The sequence below is a fragment of the Carettochelys insculpta genome, chromosome 15 (assembly GCF_033958435.1).
Source record: "Carettochelys insculpta isolate YL-2023 chromosome 15, ASM3395843v1, whole genome shotgun sequence".
NCBI lineage: Eukaryota > Metazoa > Chordata > Testudines > Carettochelyidae > Carettochelys > Carettochelys insculpta.
In genome coordinates, this window is record NC_134151.1 from 3,575,661 (window position 1) to 3,585,755 (window position 10,095).

A 10,095-nucleotide genomic window follows, 5' to 3' on the forward strand; every position below is an offset into this window, starting at 1 on the left:
CATTCCAAGCGTCAATGGAGTCATTTAGGGATGAGTTTGGCCCACTCTAGTGGAATTGTTAAGGGCTGTAAGCTCTAACATTGCAGGCAGAGTGCCTATGGAGAGGAAGTCAGGTTTTTCCTTCCCAAAACAATAGATCACTTTTTCTCACCCCAGCCATTCTGTGTGCCAAATTCAGAAGTGAGGTTCTGACCGCACTTTTCAACAGTGTAATTGAAGTAGCTTCTAGCTGGGTGGTGGAGGCAAAATTGATATTGTGACTTGGTAACTATCACCTGAACGGAATGCTTTCCACTTCTTTCTTCAATGCTTTCCATAAACTTTCTTCAGGTGAGTGGAATGGTGGGCGACGGAGAGCAGGGGTTGGGTGGCCTCGTGCCCCCCCTGCAATTTCTTCATGCCCCCCAGTGGGGCATGCCCCCTAGTTGGGGAAACCATTAGCCAAGTGTTCTCTTTCTGCCTTTAATTCCTGCCCTTCCTACAATGTTACAGAAATTCTTCTTGGGTGACCAACTTTAAGGTGAATTTCCAGTTAACTCCTGTGCACCTATACATTTTGGTTCTCTTTAAGGACTCTTGTTGTCATTCCCTTGTTTTACTTCCCTGGCACTTGTCTTAAAAAAATAAAAATAAAATTAAAAAAAAACACTTACAAAGATTCAGAGTCCAGTGGTATTTTAAAGACTAATAATTTTATTATGACATAAGCTTTCATGAGGTTTAACTCCCTTTGTCAGATGCATGAAGTGAAAAAAATGAAACAGAGTAGGGATGCAGAGATCGGAGAGTTACATCACACCTAATTCATTCAGGATGGATGTAGATAAGAAGGTGAGAATACCCACAGTGGAAATTGCTTACTGTAATGACTAGTCACTGAAAGGTAGCCGTGTTAGTCTGTAGCCTCACAAAATGAAAAAGCAGTCCTGTAGCACTTTGAAGACTAACAAAATATTAGGTGATGAGCTTTCATTGTAGGACAGATCCACTTCTTCAACTCTGGAAAATTTTGGTCTGATCCATGAAAGCTCACGACCTAATAAATTATTTTGTTAGTCTTTAAAGAACTACAAGACTGCTTCTTTGTTTTATTGTAATGAGAGAGCCATTCCCAGTTCATATTCAGACCCATTCTGATGGTGTCAAATTGCATATGAATTTAGCAGCTTCACATTACAGCCTGATTTTCAAGTTTTTTTTTTTTTATTTTAAAGGATGAAGTAAAGAAGGGTGAGAATGTGGATGGCAAATTTCAATTCTGTAACTTTATTTCCAAAGAGGTTAAAATGCTCTTCCACTAGTTCTTGTATGTGACCATTCTTGAGGTCTGATTTGTGTCCATGTCTTATGGATCACCTACAACCAAGCCCTAACATACAAATGCATTTGCTTCAGTTCCTCACAGAGATAAATGCCTTCGTAAACTCTGTCAAGTATTCTTAAAATTACAATGCCCACTTGGGGAAGTGAAGAAACATTGACAGAGCCAGGCTTGTATCCAAAAGTCACCTACTACAGGACAGACCAACAAAGAAAGCTACAGAACACCATTGCCTATTACCTACAGCCCCCAGGTAAAACCACTACAACACATCATCAAGGATTGTGGCAGGGCACGGCCAGGAGAGGGGAGGCAGGAGTAAAAATAGAGTGGAGACAGAGCTGGCCATCAAAGTGGGAGCCGCTGAGGAGTAGACTGCCCTAAATCAATTAGGGCCAGCTGATCCCACTCAGGGCTACCTTTATAAGCTCTTCTCTATGCAGGGCAAGGGGAGGGTGGAGAAGGAGAGTTTGGGAGACAAGTGAGGAGAAGGAAGGAGACATAGAGAAACACCAGGGACCATGAAAGAAAAGAGGAGCCTCTGCAATCCAGGGGACTGGACTACCCCAACCCCTGGGGCGTGGGGCCTGGAGCTCCACCAGAGACTTTGAGGAACTGGTCAGCTGAAGGAGCCAAACAAAGGAGGGGACTTGCTGCCATGGCTACCACTGGAGGGAGGAGGTACCAGGGGGAAGCGTCTGTGGGAAGTGGCCGAGGGAGAGGAGCTACAGGGGCCAGGGTGAAGGGAGTCAGCCCTCATGGGTAGTGGCTGTCCAGTGTCCCTGGACTGGTACCCAGAGCGAGTGGGTGGGGACTTGGTTTCCCTACCCCAGCAAGGGTAATGGGGTTCATATGGTGGGGCCAGCGGACTAAACAGAGGACCTGGTTCCCAGGAATGAGACTGGCTCAGCCACAGGATCTACAACCTATCTTTGATGACTGCTAGCTCTCCTAGACCTTAGGAGGCAGGCCAGTCCTGGCTTACAGACAGACCATCAACCTGAAACACTTCAAACCAACCACTCACCCTACAATAGAAACACTAATGCAGGAGCCAGTCCCTGCAACAGGCCCTGTTGCCAACTCTGTCCACATGTTTATCACGGAATCATCCAATACTAGACTTGGAAGGGACCCTGAGAGGTCATCAAGTCCAGTCCCCTGACCCTTACAGCAGGCTCAAGCACTATCGAGGTCATGGTTTTGCAAACAGGAGTGTGCTCCCCTGGGGGGGCATGAAGAAATTCCAGGGGGAGTGCAAGGTGACCCAACCCCCCCATTGTCCTCCCCCCACCTGAAGAAAGAGCTGACCTTTGCTTCCAGCTGTCAGTCCCTCCCATTTACATGAGTGACCTGGCACAGTCGCTATAAAAAGCAGGCAGCCAGTAAAGACCCATGTGGAGATAGCTGCTTTCTGCAAACTCCAGAGTAGCACCCATCTTCTTTAAAACATGGACCAGGAGTGCACCCAGGTTGGGGGCTGTGAGGAGGTAAGCCTGGGGGTGGGAGGGGGCTAAGCCTGGGGGCTTGGGGCTGAGTTCCAGCCCCTTGTTTAATAGGAAAAAAAGCACTGGGTCTCCGTACAGTGTCAGAAACCAGTACGGCCTTTTAAATAAAGACTCAGATTCTGCAGAGGACAGCAAGTGTCCTGAACGGGCCATCAATCTGCAGGATCTTGTACCTTCTACCTCCAGCCATGAGCCCCCTGAGACGTTTGGGCTGGTGAGGATATTTGCTTGAATGCTAAGATGTACATCCCACCCTCCTGCCAAAAAAAATCAAAGGCCTTACTTTGCCCTTCAGGCCTCTCTGATTTTATGGCGGCAACAGGTCCTATAACTCTTGGCTGTGCAGGATGTAAGAAATCTCTCCTGGCTACGTGTCCCAGGAACATGGCTCCACGCTAGAAGTGATTCAGAGGGGAGGTGTAGATGGTATTTGCACACATGTAATCAGAGGTGACTCGTGGTAGCACTTGGGAGATGCACCTCTCCCTTCCCCCGCACCAAAACTTTAATTGCTAAATGGGATGTCCCCACAGGTCCCTTCCCTGCCTCCGGTTGTCTGTCCATGCACCCACACTGCAGGCATCAGTCGCCCCATACGTAAGCTCCCTTTTGGTGCCAGCTTAGTACCCGTGTGATGTGTGAACAGAAGAGGGGTATCTCCTAGTCTGCAGAGTGTTTCAAAGTGCCCTCACCTGGCTCATTTCCTGGTGCTGCTGGTCAGGGTAATTTTACACCCACCACGATCACAGTGGCTCGTGGCAGCCAGATGCCCATCCAATCCGATGGGCCTGACTGCGGAGCCTGGGAATGTATTAGCAGCACAAGCTACCCTTTCTTTTGGCCCTCTCGTGCCTCTGTATGAGTTTGTCTGGCCCGGGGACACACCCGTGAGGTAGATGGGCAGCTTTGCCAACTTCATTGTTAACACCATGCAATTACATTGCCACACCTCCTATTTTCATAGAACAATAGAACTGGAGGAGACCTAAGAAGCCATCAAGTGCAGCCCCCTGCCATAGGCAAGACCAAACTCCATCAGATCAGCCCAGCCAGGGCTTTGTTGAGCCAAGACTTAAACACCTCTAGGGACCGAGACTCCACTACTCCCCTGGGTAGAACATTCCAGTGCTTCACCATCCTCCTAGAAAAAAGTTTTTCCTCATGTTCAACCTGGACCTTCCCAAACGCAACCTGAGACCATTGTTCCCTGTTCTGCCATCCGTGACCACTGGGAACAGCCTCTCTCCAGCCTCTTTGCAACCTCCCTTAAGTAAGTTGAAGGCTGTTATCAAGTCCCCCCTCAGTCTTCTCTTCTGCAGACTAAACAGACCCAAGTCCCACAACCTTTCTTCATAGGTCATATGCTCCAGTCCCCTAATTATTTTGGTCATCCTCCGCTGGACCCTCTCCAGTGTATCCACATCCTTCTTACAACTGGGGTCCCAGAACTGGACACAGTACTCCAGATGTGGCCTCACCAAAGCCGAATAAAGAGGAACAATCACTTCTCTGGATCTACTGGCAACTTTCCTCTCGATGCCACCTAATACGCCATGAGCCTTTTTGGCTACAACGGCACACTGTTGACTCATGTCCAGCCTCTTGTCCACTACAACTCCCAGGTCCTCTTCTTCAGAACTACTACTGAGCCAGTCGGACCCCAGCCTGTAACAATGCTTGGGATTCTTCCAGCCCAAGTGCAGGAGTCTGCACTTGTCCTTATTGAACTTCATCAGATTTCTTGTGGCCCAGTCTTCCAATTTGTTTAAGTCACTCTGGACCCTATCCCTACCCTCCAGCATATCTGTTGTGTGCAGATAGGGGAGGCCCTAAATTACACTGTTCTACTGCACTTTTCCAGTTCCAATCCATCTTTCTTAAAACCTGGCCCAGAAGTGCACCCAGCATTGCAGAGGCACTCTCATCGGTGCCTCATACAATGGTACTAACACCTCCCTGTCGCTGCTGGAGATAACATTCCTGATGTCTAAGACTGCATTCACCTTTTTATGGCCACATCACATTTGTGGCTTACAATCATCCTGTGATCAACCAGCCCCTCCAGGTGTTTCTCTTCTTCTGTTGCTTCCAACTCAAAGGTCCCCAGTTTATAATAAAAAATTCATGTTATTAGCCCCATAGTGCATGACTTTATACTATTAATTTCATATGCTTTCTATTACTGCAGTTTCCAAGGTCCTCCAGACATTCTGGTCCTCTGCTGAATGGGCAATCCCTCCCACCTGTGTGTCATCCACAAGCGTTATTACCACGCTCCCACTTTTTGTGACAGTCATTGATAAAAATCTCAAATAAGACTGGTCCCAAGACCAATCACCAAGGAACTCTACTTGTAATCTCCCTCCAGCCTGACAGTTCACATTTCAGTAGGACTTTGTAGTTTTTCCTTGAGCCAGTTCCTTATTCACCTTTCGTTTTGGATATTAATCCCCATCTTCTCCAATTTAACTGCAGATTGAACCTCTCTAGTCCAGCACTCTGTGGTCTGACTACATCTGTAATCCAGCGTGATTTTAGTTAGTTGGGCAACCACTTATCAGGACCAAGTTTCCTGCAGTCCCATGTGTTTAGCCAACAGACCTGGCTCCCAGTGTTCTCTGCTGGTATTTAGCTGTCATTTGCCTCAAATGTCTAAGAGCCAAGTAAGCAGGAGAAGCATTAGTAATGCTGTTAGATGCTGCTGAGCTCCCATGATCTGGGAGATTTTCTTGTTCAGCACCAGTCAGGTCCCGAGAGTGCCGAACTAGAGAGGTTCAACGTGTAATAATTTCTCAGAGGGAATGCTAGCAAATGCCTTACTGAACCAGGTAGATTAAATCAACTAATATTCTTAGACAAAGGAAATACAGTAATTGTCTCAAGGAAAGAGATCAGGTTGGCCTGGTGCAATTTTTAAAACGGTGCTGTAGTTGATTCCGATTACTATTTACTTCTATGTCCTTTACGTTCTCTTCAATTCTCGCCCCCCCCCGCCTCCACCCCACTTCTTAAAACACATTATATTAGCAATACTCCACTCCTTTGGTCTGAGCCCCCCTGTTTACGGTAGTAAACCCCTTGCTGTTGGGCTTGTGATTTCACGTGCCAGTTCCTGCTATATTTTGGGTTAGAGCTTACCCATCTGCCCCCATTTGGTCCTACGAAGCTGTTTGAGTTTGAGCTCCACCTCGGATGTGGTAGTTTCTGCTTCTTCCAGATCCTCATTTCCATCAGCTGCGTCACAGCTCCTCATTACTCTCATTAAAAGCACAGGCACAGTATTTGTTGGGGCTTTGGGCCGTGCCTAGGCGATCTTTAATCTCCGATAGTGGCATGGGCTTGTTCCCTTTGTCCACCAGCAGATGGAACCAGAGAGTCACGCTCCGAGGACATCCCATGGCAGCCCACGCTGTGCCCCCGCTCCACGCTGGCCCTGGTGACAGGTGGGGCAGTGGGACTGGGTGTACTCCGCGCTGGTTGGCCCAGGAGGGGGCGCTGGTGGCCATGACTGGTCGAAATGAAGTGGGAGCTGCAGAGATGGTGTGGGGGAGCCAGGACAGGAGCACGAGGCATCTGAGGGTGAGGTTCAGCTCTGCCTTCAGGACTCGGATCCAAGCCCGGTTCTCTGCCCCACCATGGGTCTGCGTGAGCTGCCTTTAGTAAGGCGTTTGACACGGTCTCGCGTGATCTTATGAATAAACGAAGCAAATACAACTTAGATGGGGCCACTATAGGGTGGGGGCGTAACTGGCTGGATAACCGTTCTCAGAGTAGTTACTCATGGTTCGCAGTCATGCGGGAAGGGCATAACAAGTGGGGTTCTTCAGGGATCTGTTTTGGGGCCAGTTCTATTCAATATCTTCACCAACAATTTAGATATTGGCATAGAGAGAACACGTATTAAGTTTGCAGATGATACCAAGCTGGCGGGGCTGCAACTGCTTTGGAGGACAGGGTCAGAACTCAAAATGATCCGGACAAACTGGAGAAATGGTCTGAGGATAACAGGATGAAGTTTAATACGGACAAATGCAAAGTGCTCCACGCAGGGAGAAACAATCAGCTTCATACATAGAGAATATGAAGCAACTGTCTGGGAAGGAGTTCTGTGGAAAGGGGTTTAGGGGTCATAGTGGACCACAAGCTAAATATGAGTCAACAGTGTGATGCTGATGCAAAAAAGCAAACATGGTTCTGGGATGAATTAACAAGAGTGTTAAGAGCAAGACACAAGAAGTCATTCTTCTGCTCTACTCATGCTCATTAGGCCTCAGCTGAAGTATTGTGTCCAGTTCTGGGCACCACATTTCAAGAAAGATTTGGAGAAGGTCCAGAGAAGAGCAACAAGAATGACTAGAGGTCTAGAGAACATGAGCTATGAGGGAAGATGGAAAGAACTGGGCTTGTTTAGTTTAGAAATGAGAAAACTAAGAGGGGACATGATAGTGGTTTTCAAGTACCTCAAAAAGAGTTACAAGGAGGAGGGAGAAAAATTTTGTTCTCGGTCTCTGAGGATAGGACAAGAAGCAACGGGCTTAAACTTCAGCAAGGGAGGTTTAATTTAAATATTAGGAAAAACTTCCTGTCAGGGTGGTTAAACACGGGAATAAGTCACCTAGGGATGTTGTGGAATCTCCATCGCTGGAGATATTTAAGAGCAGGTTAGACAGACACCTGTTGGGAATGGTCTAGGTGGCGTTTGGTCCTGCCAAGAGGGCAGGGAACTGGACTTGATGACCTCTTGAGGTCCCTTCCAGTTCTAGTGTTCTCTGATTCTATGATTCTAAGTTCTTGCTCAAGCAGTTAGAGGCAGTGTTCAATGAGGTGCTCCGTACCAACCTCAAGAGAACCCTCCTGGACACCCAGGCTGTGGCACAAGGGGTGGAGAGTGGAATCCCTGGAGGGTATAGCATCAACCTGGGCAGCATCGCGGGCAAGATGGGGAGCATGAAGCAGGTGAACGATTCTGCATCCAAGACTGGGGTGGAGGGGCTGACCAAGATAGCTGGCCAGATTTGGGATCCGCGGTAATGTCATGTTGTTGGGGTTCATCCTCACCCCACGGCAGATGAGGTGCCTCCCGAATTTCTGCAAAAGTTTGCAGGGATGGTGTCATTGGGATGACTTGGGGACCCTGTAGAGGTTATTGATGTCTGTGCCTTCCTGGCCCCAGACAACAGTTGCTACTTCATTGGGGCCAGTGTGGAAGTGACAGGGGGTCTCTGATGGATCTGCCCCATCCCTGGGCACTCACCCCCTTGTAGCCAGACAGAATCCGCCCCGCCCCGCCCTGCCCCGCCCCCCCACAACTCTACTCCATCTTGCCTCTCAGGTGCTTCAGAGCACAAAAGAAACGGCCCAGTCTTGGAATGCCTGAAAGCACAGACGCGCTAATCTCAAGCACAGTCTTTGATGCCTCAGAGCACAGATGGACTGTCTCATTGTGACCCTGAACAGACCGAAACCAGACAACAAAAGACAAATGGGCTAGCAGACAACCAGGGCCTCAGGCTGCCCTTGGCTAGTACTGGTGATTGATATGCCTACACATTGTCCCAGGAGAGGAATCTCCCGCCCATAAGAAAAGAAAGTCTAAATTATCTCCACCTCACAGGTGTGAATTGAGCCTTTGAAACTCCCTGTGAAAACCAGCGTCACAAGACGATCTAACACAATTGGCATCTTTAAAGATAAGGAAGTGTACGTCACCCAACTGGTATAAAGTAGGGCCCAGCAACCCCCTCTAATTGAGCTCCAATTACCTCAACCTGCCAGTCAGGAAGGTCTTTGCCTCCCGAGGTCCCAGGGGACGCCCTCCTTGTACTCTTCTTCCCGAGGCATTGAGTGACAGATGCTGGCCACGCCACATTGGGTAACGCAGGGGTGAGAATAAGACCTGCTATGTGTTTTGCTTTTGTGCACATTTAATAATAGATCTATGAATTAAAGTACTTTTGTTGTATGCTAGCTGCTTGTAACTAAAGAAGTAAAATATAAGCCTTGTAACCATAAAAGTTAAGCTTTTCCTTATCAATTAAATAGAAAACTGTTTAAGTTTTAACCTGACTCCACCTGTTACTGTGCAAACCGAACACAAATAAAATAACCCAGCCGTTTTTTCGGCTGTATTAGCGTGGCCACTGGTGAGGCATACTGGGAGCTGAGGGATGAGTTGTGCCACCTCCATGGGGCAGACTCTTGGGGCACCTGTCAGCCTCCCTGGCTGCCTGCTGTGAAGGGACTTTCTGTCCTAGCAGTTAAAGACTCAGGTGATAAATCCTTGGGGCATCCATCAGCCACTCTTGGCTGCCCGCTGCGAAGGGACTGTCTGTCTTAGCAGTTAAAGACTCAGATGAAATAAGGGCACACATGGTACCTCACCTCCGGCCACTGGCTAACACCCCTGCTGGGGCAAACAGCGATTGCCAAGTGTCTCTGAGGAGCCCCCTGGGAAGCTCCCCGCCCTGCAGGACCTGACAAGAGGAGCTGGATTTGAAGGGTCCGGGGCCACTATGAAATAAAATTGATTGCACCTGGGGGAAAAAGAACCACATTCACTGAAGTCAGGGGAAAATTAGAACTTGCAGAGGAGTGGGAAGAAATGTGCTTCAGTGACAGAGAGCTGAAAAGTCTTCCATGCCGCTCGGACAAGTCACGGTGACGCCCAGAGCCGGCTGGTTAAACCTGCGTGTACTTGTTGCACAGAGGCTGGGATCCTGTCTCCATCCTTGCTACTGCCTGTGGTGCATTTTTCTTCCCTCCTTCTGCGTGTCCTGGACGCAGATTATAAGGAGCTACCCAAAAAGCTGAGGCAGGTCACTACCTGCCCTGGCATCTGACCTCTGCTGGAGAACAAATCGGCCACGGCCCCTCGTTTCAAGAGACCATCTCACTGGGACTCATCGTCAGGCAGGCTGCTAACTGCCTCCTTCTTAAAGGGTGTGGGTCCACGTACTCTGGGGCGTCATGGTGTCTCGGTCACGGAAACTGAAAACCACTCTGGCAAGAGGATCCCCCCTTTCCTGGAGGCACAGAGGGGCTTTCATTGACCTTGTGCTCCTGAGATTTTCAGCCCGGTGGGGCAAGAGTCCCACCAGTGGAAGCCAGCACTACTTCATGGAGTCCTTCACGCTACGCCCACGTGACCCCGGAAGTCTGACCTGCTCAGGGTCAATCTTCTGGGGTTCAATTTCACGTGTCCATTAGGAACGTGAGAAATTGACCTATCAGGAGTTGGCAGTTGACCCTGTACTCCCCATGAGACAG

At 48.8% G+C, this 10,095-nt stretch overlaps 1 pseudogene; it reads left to right on the plus strand.

The window, feature by feature from the left end:
- The first annotated feature begins 284 nt into the window (after positions 1-284).
- Positions 285-8,055, plus strand: LOC142021367 ((3R)-3-hydroxyacyl-CoA dehydrogenase-like; annotated as a pseudogene).
- The last annotated feature ends 2,040 nt before the right edge of the window (positions 8,056-10,095 follow it).